At 40.8% G+C, this 25768-nt stretch overlaps 1 protein-coding gene across 19 annotated transcripts in view; it reads left to right on the plus strand.

The window, feature by feature from the left end:
- The first annotated feature begins 2972 nt into the window (after positions 1-2972).
- ERC2 (ELKS/RAB6-interacting/CAST family member 2) overlaps positions 2973-25768 on the plus strand; it is an 823531-nt gene continuing 800735 nt past the window's right edge. For 13 of the 19 annotated variants that reach the window (XM_043551542.1, XM_043551552.1, XM_043551543.1 and 10 more), the window contains exon 1: positions 2994-3234. The gene's annotated coding sequence lies outside the window, so the exon portion shown is untranslated. Of the gene's footprint in view, positions 3235-25768 lie in introns of all 19 variants that reach the window. The other 6 variants (XM_043551557.1, XM_043551558.1, XM_043551559.1 and 3 more) reach the window with 3 other exon arrangements.

Raw genomic sequence — 25768 nt, forward strand, 5'->3', positions numbered from 1 at the left:
AATTATGTAAAATAAAAATATCATGACATTGCATATTACATTGTATGTGGATATGTTAATAAATATATTTATATGAGCTGGATGAAACTTTGTTATAGGTTTGAGTTTAAACCTCTTTGAGAGTGAGTGTGAATGTACCCTTTAATTAAAATAACTGTCACGACGTGTTGTGAACTCTCCCAAGAGTTTGAAGAGTGGAAGACAGGGAGAGGCAAAAGAGCAAGATAGCCAAGCAGTAGCCAGAGAGCACAGGGAGACCCTGGAAAAACCTAGAGCGAGAGCAGTTGGGTCTGTTGACTAAAGAGGGTTGGGCTGTAAGCTAAGAAACTACTCTTGTTTTGGTTCTTCCTGTGTTCAGAGAAGTATTCCTGTGTTCAGAGAAGTTCAGGACTTTGTATGTTCCTTGTATATAAACAACATTGCATCAAAGAAAATACCAGACTCCATCAATTTCTGCTTCTAATGGAACATTCTCAGGTCCCGGAACTTTGACTAGCTGCTCTGGCTGCAAAGGGGCTATGCTATATTTAAACAACATAACATAAAAAGCAATTCCGATTGCTTCCCTCAAAGAGCTGGCTAAACAGTCTTGTTCACTGGTCATATACCAGGAACTTCTCCATATGAAAAAGTAGTTGCTGATCACTCATCTGGTCAGGCTTTCTCCCCTTCATACTTAATATTAACATCTCAACACCAAAGAGTAATAACTAGAAATCAGCCTGATTTAAGAAACTCAGATTCATGTCAGAATTTACTGAATGATTGGGAAGGTTTGGATTTGCTGTTTTGGTTTGGGCCCATGTTGTCTCTACTAACAACCCAGGCAGGCTATCTGCAGAATCCTGGCAGCTCTCTTTGCTTGAATAATTCTACATATTTCCCCTCTAACAATGTCTCTCCACACACCGTCCTCCCCCGCCTGTAGTTGACAATATATGAGGAGGTGGGGGTGTGGGGAGGGTGTGTGTCTCCAGAAGTTTTCTACCAAATAGCCCTATCTATACTAGGGAAATTTTGCCCTTTGGTATTAGCAACATTGGGAACCCTAGTGCAGATGGGTTGTTGGCTACGATTAGTTCTGCTCCGAGCTGGGTTAGATGACTGTCTAATTCGTGGTTGCCAAATTGGCCTCTGACAACCCCGCTGATCAGAGAGCAGAAGCTGCTTTTTTCCTACACTGGCTCAGGGATGTATCACGGCCACAGTGCTTAAAATGCTGTCAGCAGTTGGTGACCCATCTACAATAAAACTACCACTGTTAATATGGTGGAGCAAAACTGCTGTTAACAATAGTAAAAATTGTTTGTGAAATTTCCCTAGTGTAGACAGGATAGGATTTAACTTTTGAAAATAAGGCAAAGTTACTATAAAATGCCACTCAGGAAGGTGAATCATATTTTCCGGTGTCAGTATATCCTCATGGATAACAGGCTTGATAGATCCTCAAATCTAGAAAGGAGAATCACTTCCCAATTGCTTTTTTGACCATGTGAACATTCATTATTCTATACCAAGTCATACTTTTGGTAACTACTTACAGCAAAAATCTGTTCATGTAGATATGCAGCCTTTGAAGAGTAAAATTTGGACTTGATCAGATTGTGATAATGCTTGCTGTCTCTATTCTAGTTATGTCCTGAGCCCAGGGGGGAAAAAAAGGGGGATTTCAGTCCCATATTGTATTTTTACCTAAAAGACCTAGAAGCATCAAGGAGTAGGGTGACCAGATGTCCCCATTTTATAGGGACAGTCCAGATTTTTGGGTCTTTTTCTTATATAGGCTCCTATTACCTCCCACCCCCATCTCGATTTTTCACATTTGCTGTCTGGTCACCCTATCAAGGAGGGTCATATTTTCTAAAGGAAGACACACTTTTATTATGCACCCTGTCCTGTTTGTTTGGATTCCAGTATTGTCTTGAATAGTAACATCTCTGAATGAATATTCATGACAGAAAATGATTTCAGCTGGCTTTGGATAATGCAAATGTCATACCACTGAGGGATTAAATCAGTCTGCAATCTGACTGGCTGAAATCAACTTCATTGGGCATAATATTTTATTATAGAAATGCCACAAAATCTGTTCCAATCAAGGCTGTTCAACAGTGTCTATATATATGGGTGAGCCAGGAATAAAGTAAAACACAGATCTGAAGTGCTCCGTGAAGCCATTACCCTACAGCAACATGGTTAAAAAGAGGCAGACAGTGATTTATTTGTGAAATTCCTGGAGTGGAGGAGAAGTCTTGAAGCTGTAGTCTGAGGTAAATCTGTCATAATACAATGATACAAATGATAATTTTGACCACAAAAAATATGATAGTGAGCAAAGGGGGGGAGAAGCAGAAAGGAAAAAGTACATTCCCCAACATGAAAAGTCAGTGATTAGAGCTAGGAAACAGAATGTTTGTTTGTTTTTTAAGGGACATTTTCCTGATTCACCTCTTTACAAAATAAATTAATAAATAAAAGTATCAGTTTCTTAATGCATTTTGCAACATAATACATTTCTTGTGAAATAAATTGGACTCTGTATACTTGAACTTTTAATTTGGCAGTTGCAATAACTCATTTCCTATTTGTTCCCCCCCCCCATAGCCTTAATTTGGCCTATATATATATATACCTAATGTAGGCATGTGGCTTTGAAAATGTTGGCCTTTTGAATAGAGGCAAGAGAATAGTTTAATCACAACTGGCTCTGCATGCCGACTATTTAATTTTGGGCTGTCTTATAACCATCAGCCCTACTTCCTTTCAGACCCACACATATTAGGTGGGGAGAGTGGAACCCCTGGGTCTGCAATGAGTGGACAGAGACAAATACTTGGGTGGGAATCCATGGGCTTGCAGTGCCCCTGGTTCTGCTGCTAGAGCTCTTTTTGCTCTGTTATTAAGGAGTTTGCTGCTGCCCCTTGTGGCAGGTTGCTCAGCCCTAATGAAAACCCAGCTCCTCGGGAATGCTGGGAATGTTGAGTCAGGGACTAGCAAACCAAAGAGCCAGGCTCGCAGTTTACTGAGAGAGACTCGCTGAGGGACAGAAAGACGAGGGATAGAAATACACAAACCTTTCCTGACTGCAGCAGACTCCCTCTCTCCCTTGCCTCTTAAATGTTCGCCTGTTCCAGCTCTCCACGCTGCCTCTTTCCTCAGTGTAATCAGCTGTCAGCTAGACTTGATGTTGTAAAATCCATGTGAGGAGGAAAGACAGATGCAATGATTTGAAAGGTGAGAAGCTTAAGCAAGAATATGGCCATAATAGATGTGTGTATTAATTTTGATTAACAAAATTGTTATATATTGCTATCTAAAATTATGTAGTGGCTGAAAATTAAGAAAAAAATGGCAAAAAAGGTTTTTTTCCCTATCCCTTTAATATATTGCAATAAATGTGACCAAGTGCACATCTTATTCTAGTAGCAATGAGTGCCTCTCCCTACAGAATCATCTACATACCTTTCTTGCAATTTCTCCTAAAATCAGCCATATAATTGTCATTTTTGTGAACAGTTTACAAATATTATTATTATTATTGTATTAAAGTCTAGCATGGACTTGATGAGAATTTTAAATTCCTAGCTTTGTAGCTCATATAATTTGTAAAGGTTGGTGTTTTCTTTTTAAAGACAAACAGTGTCAGAAAAAAACCTGATTTATTTTTTCTTTTTGTGGCTGGGAAAGGGAAATCAGAGTCAGACTAACAGGATATTATTTTGCAGTTATATAATGAATGAATACTTAGTGGGGTTGCACGTTTACAATGCTGTGTGGGTTTAAGGATCATTTTAGGTGGCCGAAGATTATGATGCAGATGATAAAGCCCAGGAATAGATTTATCATACATACAAACAATTTTTTTTCTTAAAGAGCTGGAGTAATGTGAGGGGGAGAAGGGTGGTGTCTGTTTTATTAGTGTGTGATTGATTTCTAGGCGGCTACCTGCTAAGGCTTGTGATGGATGGAAGGGAATCTACTCCCTTAGCGGCGAATTGATATTTCCCTTTTTCCCTTTTGATGGACAATCCAACAGGCCACTTGCACTGGCAGAAACTGGCTCGTTGCAATGAGCACGGCCACTACGTGTAGCCGAGAGGAGGGCAAATCTCACTTGTCAGGGATAGTTTCCTGCTCTGGCTTTTTAAATCAAGGGTTTCACTTAACCATTTGTTATTTTTCCAATCAGTTGCGGGCACGGTCCCCGTCCCCTCCTCCCCCCGTTCAGTGCCCCTTCCCCACTGTTCCACCGAAAGGGGGAAGAAGCCTTCTCTAGCCCCCTTTTCCCCCCACAGACGGGCAGCGTTCTCCCCCTAAGTGGCTTCTGCGGTGCTCCTTCATATCCCTAGGGCGCGCGGGGTTTAGAAAGACAGACTCAGCACCTGCCTCCGCCCCCTTTCCGTGCCACCCCGCGGGAAGGGAGGACGTGCTACGCGCCAGCTCCCCCGCCCTGCCATCACAGGGACATAGACAACTCCTCTAGTGCCTTCCTGAGCCACTCTCCGCTCCCCCCCCCCCCCCACACCGCACGGGGCGATGAGGGAGAAACACCCACCGTAATCCTAGGCTCCCTCTCAACCCTCAGTGCACCGAGAGGCCCCCGGGCTCCCCTCGCGTGCCCGGGTGAAGAGCCCCACCAGCCCCCAGGACTCTTGCAGCTTCCACCACCCCCCTTGCATGGCACGTGTGTGAGCGGACCCCAGAGGCCGGGGAGGTGCTTTTTCTCCCCCGAGCCTGCTCCAGGAGTGAGAAGGCTGTAGCTCCTCGCGTTGCCCAGGAGGAGCGGGAAATTTCCTCCTGCTTCTATGGAGGCAAGAAGCACCCATCGCCCTCCCCTCCCTCACCGCTCCAGGGGCGAGTGTCCCTCCGCCTCACAGCGCCGCCCGCTGGTTCCCGGATAGCTAGGGAGGAAATGGGCGCAGTTCGGCTCCCTTTTCTGCCCGCTGGGGGAAGGAGGAGAGACACCGCCCCATGAACGGGAGAGGTGGCTTCCCATCTCCCTTAGCTGCCCCCGAGCAGGAGAGGAAAGAGTGCCCCCCATCTCTTCCTCTGCTAAGGAGCGGGGTGGACGAAAGGCTCACCACTGCTCCCCTCACTGTCGTCTCCCTGGGAAGAGGAAAAGAGATTCCCCTCTTCAGTGGGGTGTGTTAGTGAGACACTTCTCTCCCCTAGTGCTTCTCGTTGCTCTGGCAGAGGAGAAAACTCCTTCCCAGGCTCCTCTCACTGCTGTGGTAGTAAGGGAAGGACTTGCCCCACCTCCCCTCACTGCCCTATGGATGAGTGAGGAAAAACATACGTTCTGGCATAGGTCCCCTGAAGTGCCTCCTGGGGGAGAGGAGAGACTTCCCCTTTCCTTACTTCCCTGGAGGGGAGTGGAGACTCTCTGGAGGTCCTCTTATTGCCTTATGTGGTAGCAGTGAGGCAGACAGTCTCCCAGATCCTTTCACTGTTTTACGGTCTGGGGGTGGGAAGAGACTCACTCTAGCTCCACTGGCTGCCCAGTTGGTGCTGGAAACAAGTCTGTGCTGCTGGGGTGTTGATGTGGAGGTCCAATTCCCTGATTCCCCTATGCTGGTATAGAAAATTGACTCTCTCCAGGTCTTCTCACTGCCCTATGGAAGTAGAGGGTTTAGAGGGACACCTCCAACATTTGTGTGTTTGGAGACCTTCCCTCAGTAGTTCTTCAACTGCCCTATGTGGGAGAAAAGGCTTTGCCCACCTAAACTATTCTACTGTTCCCATAACATAAGAATGGCCACTCGGGGTAAGATCATTGATCCATCTAGCCCAGTATCTTGTCTTCTGACAGTGGCCAGTGCCAGATGCTTCAGAGGGAATTAACAGAACAGGACAATTATTGAATCATCCATTCCCTGTTGTCCAGTCCCAGTTTCTGGCAATCAGAGGTTTGTTGACACCCAGGGCACAGGTTGCCCTGACCATCTTGGCTAATAGCCATTGATGGACTTATCCTCTATGAACTTATCTAATTCTTTTTTGAACCCAGTTATACTTTTGGCCTTCACAACATCCCTTGGCAACGAGTTCCAAAAGTTGACTGTGAGTTGTGTGAAGTACTTCCTTATGTTTGTTTTAAACCTGCTGCCTATTAATTTCACTGGGTTACAATGACCCCCTGGTTCTTGTGTTATGTGAAGAGGTAAATAATAATTCCTTATTCACTTTCTCCATACTGTTCATGATTTTATAGATGTCTATCCTATCCCCCCTTATTTGTCTCTTTTCTAAGATGAGCAGTCCCAGTCTTTTTAATCTCTCCTCACACGGAAACTGTTCCATGCCACTAATAACTTTTGGCCCTTCTCTGAACCTTTTCTAATTTTAATACCGTTTTTGAGATGGGATGACCAGAACTGCATGCATTATGCATTTTACTGGCTTATTATCTGTCCCTTTTCCTAATGGTTGGCTTTTTTGACTGCTGCTGCACGTTGAGCAGACAAGTTCAGAGAACTATCCACAATGACTCTAATATCTCTTTCTTGAGCAAATTTAGAGCCCACCATTTTGTATATATAGTTGGAATTATGTTTTCCAGTGTGCATTACTTTGCACTTAGCAACATTGAATTTCATCTGCTGTTTTGTTACCCAATCACTCAGTTCAGTGAGATCCTCTTGTAACTCTTCACAGCCAGCTTTGGACTTAACTATCTTGAGTTATTTTGTACAGTTGACGCTTTTCTTGATCATTTATGAATATGGCCTGTGATGGGATGTTAGATGGGGTGGGATCTGAGTTACTACAGAAAATTCTTTCCTGGGTATCTGGCTGGTGAATCTTGCCCATATGCTCAGGGTTTAGCTGATCGCCATATCTGGGGTCGGGAAGGAATTTTCCTCCAGGGCAGATTGGAAGAGGCTCTGGAGGTTTTTCGCCTTCCTCTGTAGCATGGGGCACGGGTCACTTGCTGGAGGATTCTCTACTCCTTGAAGGCTTTAAACCACGATTTGAGGACTTCAATAGCTCAGACATAGGTGAGAGGTTTTTCGTAGGAGTGGGTGGGTGAGATTCTGTGGCCTGCGTTGTGTAGGAGGTCGGACTAGATGATTATAATGGTCCCTTCTGACCTTAATATCTATGAATCTATGTTGAATAGCGCAGATCCCAGTACAGATCTTTGGGGGACCGTATTATTTACTGTCTCCATTCTGAAAACTGACCATTTATTCCTACCCTTCGTTTCCTGTCTTTTAACCAGTTACTGATCCACAAGAGGACCTTCCCTCTTATCCCATGATTGCTTGGTTTGCTTAAAAGCCTTTGGTGAGGGACCTTGTCAAAGGCTTTCTGAAAGACCAAGTAAACCATATTGACTGGATTACCATTGTCCACATGCTTGTTGACTCCCTCCAAGAATTCTAATAGATTTAAAAGCAGTGTTGACTCTTCCCCCAACATATTGTGTTTATATATATATGATAATTCTGTTCATTACTATAGGTTCAACCAACTTGTCTGATACTGATATTAGGCTATAATTGTCAGGATCACCTCTGGAGCCTTTTAAAAATATCAGCATTACATTAGTTATCCTCCAGTCATCTGGTACAGAGGCTGATTTAACTGATAGGTTACATACCACAACTAGTAGTTCTGCAATTTCATATTTGAGTTCCTACAGAATTCTTGGGTGAATACCATCTGGTCCTGGTGACTTATTACTGTTTAATTTATGAATTTGTTCCACAACCTCATCTATGGACACCTCAGTCTGGGACAGTTCCTCAGATTTGTCATCTAAAAAGAATGGTTTAGATATGAGAATTTCCCTCACATTTGCTGTAGTGAAGACCAATGCAAAGAATTTGTTTAACTTCTCTGCAATGGTTCTGTCTTCTTTGAGTGCTTGTTTAGCATCTCGATCATCCAGTCGCTCCACTGATTGTTTGTTTGGCAGGCTTTCTGCTTTTGATGTACTTCACTTTTTTTTTTGCTGTTGATTTTTTGTCTTTTGCTAGTTGTTCTTCAAATTATTTTTGGGCCGCCTAATTATATTTTTACATTTTACTTGCCAGAGTTTACTCCTGTCTGTCTTCCTCGGTAGGATTGGACTTCCAATTTTTAAAGGATGCTTTTTTGCTTCTGACCACTCTGTGGTTTAGTCATGGTGACATTTTTTAGTCCCCTTACTGTTTTGGTTTTTTTTGGGTGAGGAGTATACATATTTAGTTTGGACCTCTTTTTATGTTTTCAAATACAGTAAAAGCTGCCAAGAGCAACCACTCATGGGAGTTAGCAAAAGTGGTTGCTTGTAAGAGGTGGTCTCTCTTCAAAAGTTTGAACACCAGAGAGTGGTGGTGTTCCAAGGCCTCTGCAAGCAGTCACTCATGTTAGGTGGTTTCTCTTCAGAGGTGGTCTCTAAGGCAGGTTTACTGTAGTCGGCATGCAGCTTGCAGGCATTTCACTCTTGTGACTGTTCTTTTAATTTCTGTTTAAATAGCTTCCTCATTTTTGTGTAGTTCCCCTTTTTGAAGTTAAATGCTTCTATGGTGGATTTCTTTGGTATTTCCCCTCCTCCTTAAAGAATGTAAAATTTAATTACATTATGATTGCTATTACTGAGTAGTTCTGCTCTTGGGCCGAATAGTGTTCTGCACTTAGGACTAAATCAAGAATTGCGTCTCCCCTTGTGGGTTCCAGGACTAGCTACTCCAAGAAACAGTGGTGTCTAGAAATTTTATCTCTGAATCCCATCCTGAGGCGACATTTACTCAGTCAATATGGGAATAATTGGGAAATCCCTCTTTATTATTGGGTTTTCTGTTTTTGTAGCCTCTCTAATCTCCCTGAGCATTTCACAATCACTGTCACCACCCTAATCAGATGATTGGTGGTATGTTCCTTCTGTTATACTCTTATTATTCAAGCACAGAATTTCTGTCCATAGAGATTCTATTGTAGTGTTTGATTTTTCATTTAAGATTGTTACTATGTTTGACTCTTTTTGCTTTTTCACAGATAGTGCTACTCTGTTATTGCTATATATTTTGTACCCTGATATACCACCACTGATTACTATAGTTCCATCAAGTTTCTTTGATGCCTGTTATATCACTATCTTTATTTAATAATACCAGGCACTCAAGTTCACGCATCTTAGTATTTAGACTTTTAGCATTTGAAGACAACCCTTATAAAATTTGTCTATATTTAATTGTCTGCTTTCATGTGATGTAATTGGATGGGATTATTTTTTGTTAGATTGTTTATCTTCAGTTCCAACCTGTACTTTTTCAGCTTCTATCCGCTCTTCTTTATTCGGATATATAGCAGGGGTTCTCAAACTTGGTTCGCAGCTTGTTCAGGTAAGCCCCTGGCAGGTCACGAGATGCTTTGTTTACCTGAGCATCCGCAGGTATGGCTGCTTGCAGCTCCCAGTGGCCGGGAACGGTGAACTGTGGCCACTGGGAGCTGCGAGTGGCCGTACCCGCGGATGCTCAGGTAAACAAAGCGTTTCGCTGCCTGCTAGGGGCTTACCTGAACAAGCTGCAAACCAAGTTTGGGGACCCCTGATATAGAGTATCTCCTTTAATAAATCCTTCCCTAAGGGATGTTTCTGTCCAAACTGTGTGCTTTCGTGCACTTGTTGGCTTTCCCTCAGCCCTTTATTTAAAAACTCCTCTACAACCTTTTTAATTTTACATGCCAGCAATCTGGTTCTGTTTTGGTTTAGGTAGAGCCCATCTTTCCTGTATAGGTTGCTCCTTTCCCATAAGGTTCCTCAGTTCCTAATAAACCTAAATCCTTCCTCCCAACTCCACTGTCTCATCCACTTATTTAGATCCTACAATTCTGCCTTTCTAACTGGCCCTGCATGTGGAGCTGGAAGCATTTCAGAGGAGCATTCCCCCAAGGTGAAAAGGAGAAAGAGATCTAAGGCCACTAGGGCCTGTATATGTCTTCTTCAGAGACAACTTCTCTCCCAGTATTTATAGTACTTCTATCCATCCTAACATGTTGTGTTTTTGATCTAACATAGACTGTGAGAGGCAGAGTCAGTAATTTTTTTTCACTTTAAAAATACCAGGCACAACTTTGTAATATTCTTCCATGCATTTTTGTAGTGTTGAGGCTGATGTACTGTGTGCTCTTATGTATATCTTTTCCAATCTTCGGGGTTCTTTAGTGTGTATCCTCAATGTATTTTTTCAATATATATGATAGTCTTTTGGATGCTGTTTTGTGTATTTGGCAATGCTGAGTGTGGCTTACCAGATGCTTTCACTTTTAGTTTGCAATGTTAATACTGGATTTTCATGATTTTTTACTTTTATTTTCTTCATAGTCCTTGAAGCAGGGCAAGTGTTACTTTAAAGTAGGTAACTTCATTTTGAGAATCACCGGTCAGCAGGGAAAACTTGGGAAAAGTAAAATACACCACATTCTTAGAAACTGCATCAAAAACCATGGGTACAGAGTAGCTTTGGTTTCAGGCTTGCAAAATTAAAACCCAGTGACTGAGACTTTACAAAATTGAAAGCAAAACCATCACTCCCTTTTTGTCCCTCTCTAGTTTGTACTAGCAATGGTGATTCTTCTGGGCGATACTAAAAAGAAGAAATTGAAAATATAGATCAGCAGAAAAATCAATTAAAATTGTTCCAGAGCATTTTTACCTTTAATTGGGTTCACTTTTTGTTTGAGTGTGTGTTAATGACTCTTGAAAAAATGATCCTTTTGAAGTAAAGTGGATTGGATTTATGCTAGGCTATCGCTGTGCATATCTAAGGTGTGAAGTAAATTGGGTTTTTTTCTGTTCTGCCTCGGAATGGTTGTAGGCTATATTTGGGGTCTAGGCAAGGCTATAAACGTAGATATCAAATGTGCATTTGTACAGAAAAACTTTGGGTCTCCATCTCCATTCTACTAAATATTGGTTCCTGAGCTTCAACTCTCATGCTCTGTGTTATTATTTATACCAGACAACTGGTGCTTTTTATCTTTTGATAAATTCCAGTGTTAAGGACAGAGGTAAGAGCTTCAGAAGATATTTAGAATTAGTGTAACAGTTTGGGCTCTTTTCAGGGAAGTCTAGCAATTTACTTGGTTTATTTGCCTGTGATTTCTAATCCCTACTTCTTAAAGTAATAATTGGTTCATTTCTTTTTCCATGAAGAACCTGGTCCAGCAAGGATCATGGTGATTCTGATAGCGCAAGTTAAGCCTCATCAGCCATGGTATCCAGAATTTGGAGAGAGGCTGGTGACTCGGTCTTTGTCTCTGGAACCATCTCCTATCATGCATTCAATATATCTATAGAACCCCATTTATCTATGTCTGTGGATGTTGCTCTTGAAAAGGTTTTCCCACAGTGACAGTGTTTTTTGTGGCAGAGAATCGCTATGTTAATACACTTGCATGGCAGCATACTACCACACGAGAGATCTTTTGGACCTTGTGTTGGTGAAAATGGCTTTAATTTCCTGTCATTTTTCATCTAAAGATACCCAGTTTCTTTCCAGGGGAGTCTGGACAGTGGAGAAATATTGATTGTCTTAGGGTCCAGGCAGAAGTCTTTAGTAGCATATAACCTGCCTTTGGTTCCAGTAGGACTTTTTGTGGCAGTGGGTAAGGTACATCTGAGGATAAGAGCTTGGTTCCACAGTAGGGTTGTAAGCTGTCCTTGAATGCCTAGGTGGATTTGCCCTTCAGTTGCCTAGAGAAATTCCTTACTTCTGAAGTCGTGTTCTGGAAATAAGGAACAGATGAATTTTCTGGGCTAACACAGACCATTCCCCAAGAAACCTACTTTTACAGTATAGCACTTATTTTAAGTGAGAATTTGGAACAACTACTCTCTGGCCAGCCTGTCTTCTTTCTTTAATGACCAAATTACCATTTTTTTCAAGTGCCGTTCCATTTCTAATATGTCTATTTGCATATTTAAAAGTTTTAAACTGTTTGCATGTCATGCTAGCACATTTTATGGTACTGCTCTGACTACTCATGGCCCAATGCTGCAATAGAACTTAGTGGCTGGTGTTTGGAGAAATAAGTATCTTTAGCAAGTAAAATGACTGGAAAGATTGTGCTTTAGAGTTTAAAATAATTAAAAATTAAAAAAATATAAAAATTTAGGATGTAAGCATGAAAAGATAAAGGGAGGCAAAAGATCTGACAAGAGAGTAAGATAAATGGTAGCTTTACCTGTGAAAACTGCTAGTGTTATTGTCATTCAGATAATTGTGTGCAGTTGGGATAGGTGTTGCTGGAAAAGGGGAACTGGTAGGACAGGTTATTAGTTGCCAGTCTGGTTATCAGTGTGAATGCAAGGGAAACAGACTTGTTTTAGAGGAAAGGAGAGAAGTAGAAGTACAGTGCTGCGACTCATGCAATAAGGGTATTATTAATAGGATACAGAACATTTTACCTCTAGGTAACTACTGGTAGTTCAGATCCAGTGCAGCTGATGCTGATGTAAGGTTAGTAAAATAGGATGAATGCTCAGTGGCTTATGTAACATACATTGATGGTCTCAGTCCAGTTGCAAATGAAGTTTACACAGTCCAACCTCACAAATGGAACCAATAACACACTTCTGATTCCCAGAGGCTATTAACTGAATTGATCCGGAGATTGTACTATCTCATTGCTGGAAATGGTCCCTTCATGTCAAATTTTGAGGGAGATTGCATTGCTGCTGCTCCTTTAGTCTTCAATGCTGTTAACCCAGCACCTTTCACAGGCAATAAAATTAATTTAAAAATTAATTTGCCATGAGATACATGACCAACGTAGTATTTCATTGTGTGTATATTATACACTGTATGAATCTTCTGTTTTCTAAAACAAGACCTCCTAGGGTCTAAATTTTTCTGTGACCTCATGAACTATGTCTTTACAATTTTCTCCCATCTCTCCTCTCCCAAAAAGAAACATTACTTTTTTGAAATTCAGCTTCCTTGTCACATCGTTCTTTGAATATTGAGACAGGATTAGCAAAATAGTAGAACATGATAAAGCATAACTGCATTCAGTCTTGGTTCTTTTTCTGCTGCTACTACAGGAAGATACAGGTGCTCCTAAATGCTTCTTTTGGCCTCCTCCTTTGGAAGAAACAGTTTGCTGTGAAAGGCATATTTACTTTTGATTGCCAAATATTGGCAGGTATGCTGTACTGTGGCTTTTATACAGACATCTTTAAAAAAAATCATTTGTAAATCTGCTCAGACAACTCTTTTTGCTAAGTAGAATAACACTGAAAACAGATGTTAGATGTTCATATTAGATGTCTACAATGATGGCTCACAATTTCTTATGAATTGGCATGGATAATACTCAAACAGATTAGGCTCAACTTTTGTACTAAGGCAGGAAAGGACGGTGTAATATAGCAGAAAAGTACTATGAAATATTTAATAACCTCAGTTGTTTGGGAATTCAGTTCTGTCTCCTCAGAAAAATGGCAACTCCAGTAGCAGAATGCCTTCTAACAGTATTTGAGGGAACTGGTTCTGTACTGACTCAGAGAGAAAGGACATAATCACCAAAAACATTTCCTACAGCACCTGAATATTCCTTGGAGGGCTACAATATAAGCCTGGATGCAGTCCAGCCCAGTTCATTTTGGGCACAATCCTGAGAAGTGATGTGCACCCTCATCTCATGCTGAAGATAATGGAACTGAAGAGTGCTTCACATCTCACAGGATTGGGTTCCTTATGAATTTTGATGAAAACACAGCCTAAAATGTTATGGTGCAAGTCATAGTACGTACACCGGCATACATATCCTTACTGGCTCAAATGATTCGTCCACATAATTTTGCTTTATATTTTATGACTTTATATTTTTTTAATTGAATTGGCCTCGTTAGCACTGACCTCCCCACTTGGTAAGGCAACTCCCATCTTTTCACGTGCTCTGTGTGTGTGTGTGTGTGTGTGTGTATACACACCAGGGATCAGCAACCTTTGGCCCACGGCTCGCCAGGGTAAGCCCTGTGGCTGGCCGGGTTGGTTTGTTTACCTGCCGTGTCCGCAAGTTTGGCCGATTGCAGCTCCCACTGGCTGTGGTTCGTTGCTCCAGGCCAATGGGGGCTGTGGGAAGTGGCGGCCAGCACATCCCTGGGCTCGTGCCACTTCCCGCAGCCCCCATTGGCCTGGGCCGGTGAACCGCAGCCAGTGGGAGCTGCGATCGGCCTAACCTGCGGATGCGGCAGGTAAACTGCCCGGCCTGCCAGGGGGCTTACCCTGGCGGGCCGCAGGCCAAAGGTTGCCGATCCCCGATATATACTGCTTACTGTATTTTTCACTCCATGCATCTGATGAAGTGGGTTTTAGCCCATGAAAGCTTATGCCCAAATAAATTGGTTAGTCTCTAAGGTGCCACAAGGACTCCTCATTGTTTTTGCTGATACAGACTAACACGGCTAACACTGTGAAACCTAAAACCAGATGCTATTCTATTGTTTTCCTGAACAAAAATAATGTTCTTATTACTAAAAGGAAAAATTGATATATGGTTTTATCCTGCAAATAGTTGAGTGTGTATAATTTTACTAACAGGAGTAGTCCTAAAGAATTCAGTGGAAACTACTCCTATGCATAAAGATCTGGGCTGTTCGGTGTGTGTGTGTAAGTGCATAATTTTTAAAGGCACTTTAGGAGCCTATGAGATGAAACGATGAAGTTTTAGATATTTATTTGTTTAATAACAATGTTAGTAATCAGATATAGAATTGTACACAAATTTGCTCAACTAGTTATAGATTTGGTTGAGTACTTTGTGTGTTTGTAGATATGTATAATTTATTTATTTTAGGGAATCTTGAGGCAGTTTTATCATTGCGTTCAACTCCTATCTGTGAATTCTTTATATGAAAATAAATAGCTGATCTTTAGTAAATAGGTCACACTGTATGCTTAGTGTATTGACACTTTGTGCTTCAAAAAGTTATTTAATTTATAATCGTTGTGTGTATATACAGACAATCATAGATATTTGAAGTACTGTAGGCATGTTTTACATGCCTTCTGGTTACTATTCTACCAGTAGCTTCTACATTATGCAAATAATAAAATTTATTTTGGATTACTGAAACCTCCATCATGCAGTCCAAGTATGACTTTTACAATCATATCTTAATTTAATTTATAAGGAAAGAAATTATTTTCATATCATGACATGTTTATCACTTTTTGATTGAACTGGTTATCTGTATAAGTTCATTTCGTAGTTTGTAGAGCTGATGAATTATAATAGTGTTTTATGAAAATCATGCGTCACTTATTGTATATCAAAGGGAAAACAAATATAGAGAGTGATCCTCCATAATGAGTTGATATTGTGTTAAATGAGCCTGTTGCATGAAACAGTATAAATGGCTCTTCTGTCTGTTCCACTTTTAAAAACCAAATATGGCCTTATCATCTACATCACAAATTTCTGCAAAGTCTAAAATATAATAGCTGCTGTACCCAGGGTCTTTAACCCCCTAAATTTTGTATGGGTCTTTTTCCCAATCCATATTCTTACAACATAGTATAGAAACTAATATGAGTGATTAAAGGAAATCCTCCTAAAATGTTCAAATTTATAAACAACTTAATTTCTTCTACTGATGGGCTTCCTTTATCTAAAGGGCCTGAATGGAAGAATATACACAAATATATTCCCTATGAGAAAATAGGTATATATAAAAATCAAGCCTTAATATAATAGCCTTTATTTATAAATAAGATTTAAGCCTTAATCTTGCAATTGGATCTAATAATGAAGGGGTCTGAACTAACAAATCCAATTGCAGGACCAGAGTCTTAATTTGTTTATCAAGACTCTCAGCTCTTTATGCACTTAATACACATTCTCTCTGTTTTGGTGAGATGCTGAATTAGTTGTACCATGCTGCATGTATGGATCGTACCTGACTGCTTAAAATGAAGTTGGACACTCAAATGCAAATTATAGTCTCCAACTGGGGCAAAATAGTGTGAATATTTAAACTGTACTATAAGCATAATACTTCCAGTTTGTCTTATCCATTTTTGTTTTCTATTAATTTTTTTTAATCTTTCTCATTTTAGGCCATTCCGCTAGCATTCTAACAGTATGTAAACTGGACACTTTCTTTCCTGCGGAAAGTCTGGCCTAATATGATGAATCATTGATTTATAATATATATTATATTTGCAGTTACATACTGTTTCCATAAATGGTAGCTTTCTTTCATATATCTGGAACCCCCTCCATAGTCCACTTGATTTTAAAGATGATCTGCAAAAGAATTTTTAAAAATTGGGCTTGTGCCATTTTTTCTTCTTTATGACTTAAAAACAAGGCCTGGAAGATTGTTAGAAAAGTGGTTTTTTAAAATGCATTAAAACTAGAAATATCAGGAATCGGAAGATTGATCTTCCCTAAGTTTGCTGGTGGACCTCCTTCAATCATATTTTTTGCAAGCTCTAACACCTTAATTGAAAGACGAAATGTTGCTGAATCTTTAACCAAGACATTCTTTATTTTAAAATTTTAATTAATAACTGAAGTTAAATAGGTGTTAACAAAAAAATCCCCACATTGTATGCTACCCATTGTGCATATTTTTCATGTTATGATAAATTATGTTTTCCCAATATTAATTAAAACAATTCTGTCCCCAGACAGAGATCCTAAATATCACCGTGTACAAATGTCAGACTGTTTAGTCTGTAGTCTTTAAGCTCGAAAGACCCAAAAATCATGATGTAAAATATGAACTTTTTAAAGATCCATTTTTAATTGATTAGCACTCATAAATTAACAGACTTACTTAAAAATTATCTGTGTGTTCAGTCTTTACTCAGAGATTGTGCTGTAAATTTGGGGAAGATGAATTGTATTTTTCATACAATACAAAGAGGATGAATCCTGGCTTAAATGCAAAGTTGAACCCAACCCTAACTAGGATGTAACTACAGTCTCCCATAATTACATATTTTTAAGCAAGTTTAAAAAACCCCCTCTAGATCGCAATCTCTCATCTTTGGGGAAGTTCAAAGTCTCATCCAAACACTGTAAATTGGACCCATCATTCTAGATGAAGACTATGGGTCAGATCTTCTGCTGCCATAAATTTGCATACTTGCATTGGCTTCAGTGAGCAACACTCATTTAAACCAGCTAAAGATCTGACTCTGTAACTATCATACATTATAACCTCTGTCCATTTTATATGCTGACAAGGTTGGGTGGTGGAGAGGCATACCTGAGAAGGTATGTGTGTCAAAAAGTGGCCACCTTTACTCTCCTTTTATTTTGGGCTGAATCCCACCCCTACAAATTTGCAACCCTTTGGCACAATTTAAATCTGCCTGGTGGCCGTCTTAAATTGTGCTGGCTGTAGTCCAAATCTTCTAGCTGCTGGATAAGGTACCTTTCAGGCAGCTTCTTGCTGGTGGACGAGAACAAATCTGCCCCTAACATAAATGAGGATGTGCTCCATCATGTTAATGGTTGCTTCAGGCTGCTTTTACAAACAAAAGTTGTAATGAATATTTTCCCTAATGTTTTTATGTGTGGGGAAGGTGTGTCTGAAAGACTGCTTTGATTCTGTATACGTTAATTAATTGGGTAAACCAAGAATTTAAGATTTTTTAAAAACTAAGGTTAATTTCAGTCTGTAATGGTAAATACATCAACTTGAAAATTGAGAGGGTTACAATAATGGCTATTTTGTTATATGTCATCTTAAATCTGGAACTTGAATTGTGATGAGGGAAAACTCAGATTTTGTAGTAAAAACCGTGTCTTCATGATTGCTGCAGTAACAGTTTTTTTTCTGTTTTAGTTTTCAGCTGAAAAACTGAGCATTTTATTTAATGAAATGTCAAAATTAAAATAGTACAGCACTTGCCAACCTAGTCAACTCCCTTGGAGACAATACTACTACATAGAAAATGTGGGTTAGGAAGAACTAACTTCTGTGTAGAAAGCTTCAGAGAAGTGAAATTTGTTTCTTCTAGATGGAAATAGAATTATTTAAAAGTACCTCCTAGCATTTGCAGGAGCATTTGGTAAACATATCAAAATCAATATAGGGTGGGGGAATTAAAACAATGAAAAACTATTGTTCTAGCTCAAAGGAAGGCTGAAGACATACTAAGACTGAAATTAATCTTGTGAATTCTTACTTGAGGGTGAGGGGTAAGCTTCCTTAATCTCTAGGCAGTGGTGGGCAATATGCGGCCGATAGGCCAATCCGCTGGCGGGCTGCGAGGCAGTTTGTTTGCATTGACTGTCTGCAGGCATGGCTGCCTGCAGCTCCCAGTGGCCGTGGTTCGCTGTTCCCTGCCAGTGGGAGCTGCGGGAAGTGGCGCGAGCCGCAGGGATGTGCTGGCTGCTGCTTCCCACAGCTCCCATTGTCTGGGAACGACAAACTGGAAGGTGCGGGCAGACGGGCATTTACTGGTCAATGTAAACAGTCTCGCGGCCCACCAGTGGATTACCCTAACGGGCCGCAGGTTGCCCGTCACTGCTCGAGGGTCACCTGCCGCCTGCTGAAAGGACCTGAATGGCCCAAGAAGACCCAAAGGGGCACACCTGAAATGAATTTCTACATCAAGAATGATTAAAGGATTAGAAAACATACCTTATAGTGATATACTCAAGGAGCTAAAACTATTTAGTTTAACAAAGAGAAGGCTGCGTGGTGACTTGATTACAGTCTGAGCCCTGACATGGGGAACATATATTTAATAATGGGCTCTTCAGTCTAGCAGAGAAAGGTGTAACACGATCAAATGACTAGAAGTTGAAGCTAGACAAATTCAGACAGGAATTAAGGTACTTATATATATATTTAATGGTGAGAGTAATTAATCATTGGAATACTTTACCAAGAGTCGTGATGTATTCTCCATCTCCAACAAATTTTAAATCTAGATTGGATCTTTTTCTAAAAGATATGCTCTAGGAATTATTTTGGTTTAGTTCTGTGGCCTGTGCTGTACAGGAGATCAGACAGGATGATCACAATGGTCCCTTCTGGCTGTAAAATCTATGAAAGTTTTAAAGTTGTGTGTGTTTGTTTGTTTTGGTGAATTTCTGTTTGTTGTTGTTTTGTTTTGTTTTTACGTTAAAAGCAGACAGGACCTGTATTTTTAAAAGTCCCTGGTGACTAAAGAATTAGTGAAATGATGACATGACAAGAGCCCAGAAGTGTGAGAATTGAGCAACTGAGAGGGGAAAGGACTTCTAACCTAACTCTTAGAACTTTGCTTTTTGTTAGCACTTAGTTAAATTCAATTACCAACATTTTCGATAAAGGATTTTATTATTAAACATCCTTGGCTCTTTCAGTTAAGGAGCAAGAAATCAAAATAAATATGCACGGAGACATCCAACCTTCTTTGGAAGACAGTTTGCTTTGTAAAGTGTGTTTATTTTTGATTGCCAAGTATTGGTAGGTATGCTGTACTGTGCTGCTGGAACGTAGCCGAAAGAGGCTCCACGTGGCTCCTGCGCTCATCTGAATCCTGAGAGTTGGGGAATGCTGGCCAATCAGCACCCTCCTCCCCCAACTAGCCAATGGGTGACAGAGATTCCACTGGGAGGAGTTACCAGTAGTCCTTTGGCAAGTGCTTCCCTCCCTTACTATTGGGGACTGTCTCTTTTTTACCACTGGCGCCATCAATTTTCCCCACCCTTTGATGGGGGTGGGTGGCATTTATAAAGATATGCAATATGTTCTACAGGAAAAATTAGGGGAGATCAGACTTGATAATTCTGCTATTCCTTAGGCCTGGTCTACACTAGAAAATTAGGTTGTCATAACTATGTTGCTCAGGGGCATAGGCACTGACTCTGTGGGTACTCTGGGGCTGGAGCACCCGTGGGGAAAAATTAGTGGGTGCTCTGCACCCACCAGCAGCCAAGCTCACCTCCTCCTCCCCCCACCCCGAGCGCCCCACGTCCCCGCTCCTCCACTTACCTCCCAGTGTTTCCTGCCTGGCCACGTTAGCAAGCTTCGGGGGTGGGTGGGAGTGGAGCGGGAATGTGGCGCTCTCAGGGGAAGAGGCAGGGCCGGGGCGGGGATTTGGGGAAGGAATTGGTATATTGGCAGGGAGGGGGTGGAGTTGGGGCGGGGACTTTGGGGAAGGGTTTGGAATGGGGGTGGGAAGAGATGGGGCAGGGGTGGGGCTTCATGGAAGGGGTGTAGTGGGGGCGGGGCTGGGGTGGGTCGAGCACCCATGGGAAGGAGGGGAAGTCGGTGCCTATACTCAGGGATGTGGATATTTCATTTCCCTGAGTGGTGTAATTCGACTGACCTACGTCCCCATGTAGACAGTGCTAGGATGACAAAAAAATTCTTCCATCTACCTAGCTACTGCCTCTCAGGGAGGTGGATTACTTACGTTAATGGCAGAATCAGTGCAGGTAGTACCTACACTGAAGCACTACGGCACAGCTTTGCCATTGTAGCATTTTTAAGTGAAGACTTTCAGAAAAGCCATAAAATGTTTTTTAAAACAAAACACATCCCCTTTCAGGCCTTTTGATGTATCAAAATAACCCTCCTCCCCCAAGGCCAGTTCAGGTTATCCTGACTCAGGCAGAAGATGATATGTTTGGAATACTGGTAATGAGAGAGATTCCGATTATACCTTAAAGATTATTTCTTTACACTGTTTAAGTACTAGCTAATGTAAAGTACTAGTCAGCTGAAAACTGACTGAACTTTAATGTAAATATTTAAGTAAAACAGGGGTTTAGCTTTAAAGCTATTCTAAAAAGTTAGTTGTCCAAAACATTATAGTAAAAAAAAGTGATGGTTTAAACTCAGTGCAGAGCCAGGACATTTTAAAAAAATAATACTGCTTTTTTTGTCTTTATTTTAAATATTAGAGTTAGCAAAAAACCTAAACCTCCGAAAATTTTTTTAAAAGGCAGTACTGATTTTCTATTCACCTAGATTTGGTAATAATGTAATTGCTCATTCATTCAGCATGCCTGCTATCCAACATGCTTAATATTGCTTTTGGGGCAAACAGTTTTCGTTGTTGGAATTTTGTGAACACACAATAAGTATTAATTGCTGTCACTTTGCCTGACAGCAGTAGAATGCCTGACAGCTTTATTTTACAATCTTATACATTCAAAGATGCATATTCAACAACATTCCTTTTCTCGCCTTCATTCGCCATTCCATTCATTAGCTAGAATCAAATCCAGGAAAGAGCACCTCCTGTGAGGTGATGAATGCCCTCAACTCCCATTAACATCAGTGGGGGTTCAGGGTGCTCAGCAACGTGCACGATCAGGTGGTAGTAATCTGTTAAATTCTCATGCACAGATATATATATATTTTGTTTCACACACTACAACAGTGAGTATTCTGAAAATTTCTGAAATTATTGCTTAAATTATATGTTAGATGAAATTTACTATATTTGTAAAAAGACTATAATAATACCAGCAATCCAGTTTCAGAGCATGATTTAAAAATAATCTAAATGTGAATGTTGCCATTTGGTATATTGTAATGGTATATGTTAGCAACATTTTAAAAAATCTGAACATATCAATATGTATTTTTATCCCTCCAGTTTTTTTAATTTAGTTTTTCAAACTCTTAACAGATATTTTAAAATATAAAGAATCATATTGTGTGGTTGTGACTGGTTTACAACCCCCCCTCTCATTTGATCATTGCTCATACCTCCATGCAATAAACCAAGAAAGGACATTTTAATTTTGATAAACACAATGTCTAGTGCATATATGAACAGGCTTTTTGTTCATTATCTTTTTAGTGTAGATAAAGTAAAATGATAAAAGTGCTGTAGAACTCAGATTAGCTAATGAATGCACCCTTCTATACAATGTACTTCACTTCTCCATTTTCCAATTTTTCCTCACTTTTTGTTTTTAATACAGTAATAAATGTAAAAAAAGAATACTCAAAGAAAATTATATCCTGCTTTTCTTGGTAATGTGTTGAGTCACAATTAAAACAAGAAAAATCCCAGATAAAGCTAACAATAAAGCATAAATACCTCCAGTTCTGGGCCACTGGTTATAAAAGCATGCATTCCTCAAAACTTGGATAAGTCCTGCTTACCAGTCTATGGTGAGGGTATATTTTAAAGAATTCATAAAGGGTGCCAAGACACTTTTATTTGTGAAGTAGGCATGCATCTTTTCCAGAAACCTTTTGTCAACTGAGGTGTTTAAAAATGTTGGGAGGATAAATTATAAGGGAGAGTACAGAGACACTGTGTCTTCTTTCTTTCTCTCATCTCCCAGTCCTTTTTATATCTGTTATTTTGTTTTCCTTTTACTCCCGGGGAACTTTAGAAGTACTGAACTATGTCCAGACTGTTTGGAGGGCTTTCTGAGCATATTAAAAATCAGGTTGCTAATGTCTATACTTACTTGGCAATGCATATTATTTTTTGTTTTTTAGTAAGCTTTCAATGAAGTTACAGATGTTGGAGCTCTCGGTAATGAGAACATTGGCAAGTCTTCACGTGTTTCACTATTGCAGGAGGAGCTTGTTTCCAGGGTTTGGTGGTGACAGCTAGGAGATGCTGGACCAGGGAGGAGAAAGAGACTGTAAATGGTGTTTGAGATTCCCAAGTGGAGTTGCCAGGATTATAGTGGTGCAGCAATGCCACAATAATTAAGGTTGCGTCACAACTTCTGTTTAAAGGTTGACCTTTCTAATTTATCTAAAATTGACATGTTTAGTTGGATACCCTTTGAAATTTGATGTGCCTTATGAGAGTGCAGGTTAGGGTTAGTGACCTAAATTTAGGGTCATTTGAGCTAGGAGTTGCAGAGATATAAACCCTGAAAAAATTGCCATTTTTTTCAAAAAGTTTTTAGGAGATGTGGTGGTGGTGTTTTTGCTCAGAGATAGAGATCAAACTATTGATGTGATACAGGTCAAAATTGTCTCTATCTGTTGAGTTTTGCCCAAGTTTAGTACCCATAAAATCTTTGGGGATCCAACCTGAGAATAGTGTTTGGGATGCAGGAGGGGACTCAGGGCTGGGGCAGGCAGTTGGGGTGTGGCGGTGTTGTGGGATGTGGGCTCAGGGAGGGAGTTTGGGTGTGGGAGGGGACTCCGGGCTGGGGCAGGAGGTTGGGGTGTGGGAGGGGGTTCCGGATGTGGAGTCTGGGAGGAACTTACTGCAGCTTCCAGGAAGCAGCCGCCAGGTCCCTTCAGCCCCTAGGTGCATGGGCGGCCAGGGAGGCTCCGCGTGCTGCCCTCGTGCCTGCAGGCGCCGTTCCTGCACCTCCAATTGGTCACAGTTTCCGGCCAATGGGAGATGCGGAGCCGGCACTCAGGGCAGGGGCAGGGCGCGGAGCCTCCTGTGCCTAGGGACTGCAGGGACCTGGTGGCTGCTTCTGGGAGTTGCGTGGAGCCAGGGCAGGTAGGGAGCCTGCCTTCGCTCCAGGCCCCTGCTGCACCACCAACCAGACTTTTAATAGCCCGGTTGGCAGTGCCGATTAGAGCCTCCAGGGTCCCTTTTTCACCGGGTGTTCTGGTCAAAAACCGGACGCCTGGCAACCCTGCGTACTGGGGATCTGTACCAAGCTTCATGTGTTTTTGTATGTTTGTTTTTTTGTTTTTGTTTCTTTAAGGTCTACAAGTCACAGACCAGGGAATCTATGGAATATAACACAATCAGCAACATTTACATGTAGACTGATTGTTCAGTTTACAGATGATCAGATGCTACAATGGGGGATATGTTATAAATAGACAGATATCATCTATGCATGCAATGCGCTTGTGAGTCATTAGGAGATAAAAATATAGACAGGTACAAATGTAGAAAATTTCTCACAAGCTTTTAATTCATTGGAAGTGATTTAGCTCTAGCAAAATCCAAACAGGATCTTAAGAAAATTAATGGTTCTGTGTAGAAATATGTAAACAGAATGAAAATATAATAATGAATATAAAACAAATCTCAGAGCTTTGTGAAGATTATATTCTTGCATGAAAACTGTATAATGTATACCACAAGAATATTAGTGAACTTGGAAATATAGTAGTAAACCAGTACTAGAATTAAAAGCTTGAGTTTTATGGCTAATAAAAATAGACAGTAAAATTTAAATAAAATCCAGTGTGTGAGACTTAAGTAGATCAAGTGAGTCCATGATATTATTAAGTATCAGAGGGGTAGCCGTGTTAGTCTGGATCTGTAAAAGCGGCAAAGAGTCCTGTGGCACCTTATAGACTAACAGATGTACTGGAGCATAAGCTTTCGTGGGTGAATACCCACTTTGTCAGATGCATGATATTATTGTCAGCAGAGTACAGGTGATGAGATGAGGCAGAAATCTTGAAAATAAATGAAACCTAATTTAGAACAGCCATCAAGAAGTACTTTCTTCCTAAAATAGACTATTCTCTATTCTCTGAGATCTTCAGGGGAGACCCTAGAGTAAAATATCCAATAATTTTCTTTCTGAGCATGCATGCTTAAGAGGCCCCAAATCCTTTTATACATTAAACAATATCTAATATTAAAATAATAACAGGTAACTTTAGAAATTAATATAAAATACACATTTAAAAGCTATTAAAATAAACTGTTGAGACAATAAATGTGCAGTTTTTAATATTTCTAGTGCCACTAAATTGAAATGATTGGATTTTTAAAAAATGGAAAGTAACTGTTTAAAGAAAGAAAAGGAGTACTTGTGGCACCTTAGAGACTAACCAGTTTATTTGAGCATAAGCTTTCGTGAGCTACAGCTCACTTCGGTAGCTCACTTCATCGGATGAAGTGAGCTGTAGCTCACGAAAGCTTATGCTCAAATAAATTGGTTAGTCTCTAAGGTGCCACAAGTACTCCTTTTCTTTTTGCGAATACAGACTAACACGGCTGTTACTCTGAAACCTGTTTAGTGAGCTGTAGCTCACGAAAGCTTATGCTCAAATAAATTGGTTAGTCTCTAAGGTGCCACAAGTACTCCTTTTCTGTTTGCGAATACAGACTAACACGGCTGTTACTCTGAAACCTGTTTAAAGAAAATATGACCCTGATCCATATCTAATATGGACCAAATCCTACACTCTGTCCCAGTTCTGAGTAAATGAGCTTGGGAGGAAGAAGGGCCACAGAAAAGTTTGGGTGGGGATGGGGAAGAATGCAGTCCTCCCAAGCCAGTCCACATAGCTGTATTGGAGCTGCTCCAGGCCTGCTGCTACAACCTCTGTAGCTTCAGTGGCAGGTGGATTCATGTGGTTGTGGATCTCCTGACTTTGTTCCTAAAGCCCCTTCTGGGGTAATATGCAGGAGATGCTTATCATTGGCATGATCTCTCTTTGATTTGCTTTCCAGCCTCCATGCCCTGGAACCCCACTGGTTTTGCTCTGGTTTAGGACACTCCATGCTTGAGGGATGGGGGCGGCAGTGTTTGTTTCTAAATGAATTACATTTTGTGCTGGTAGCATTTATTCAAGAGAAACGTTGTAAATGGAATTTAATTTCCAGGGTCTAAATCCTCTGCATGTGCCTCCTCCTCAGCCCAAGCTCACTAACTGGGTTTACTGCCAGTAGATTCTAAAAGCGGTGAGGGGTGGCTGCTACTATGACCCTGAGGTAAGTGTCCCCTGCTGGCCCCTGAGTTCTGATACCTGGGGGATGCAGGAAATCCTGTGGAGCTAGCTTGTATGGATCTCAGGAAGGGGGACCCTCTGTGTATGTGCCCCCAAAACCTTTCTTGTCTCCTCCTTGCAGCAATTCTAAACTGCTTCTACTGCATCTGGGGCTCTTCACAGCCATACAGAAAGCGACAGGAT

Source organism: Chelonia mydas, chromosome 7 (genome assembly GCF_015237465.2).
Source record: "Chelonia mydas isolate rCheMyd1 chromosome 7, rCheMyd1.pri.v2, whole genome shotgun sequence".
In the NCBI taxonomy this organism is placed as follows: Eukaryota; Metazoa; Chordata; order Testudines; family Cheloniidae; genus Chelonia; species Chelonia mydas.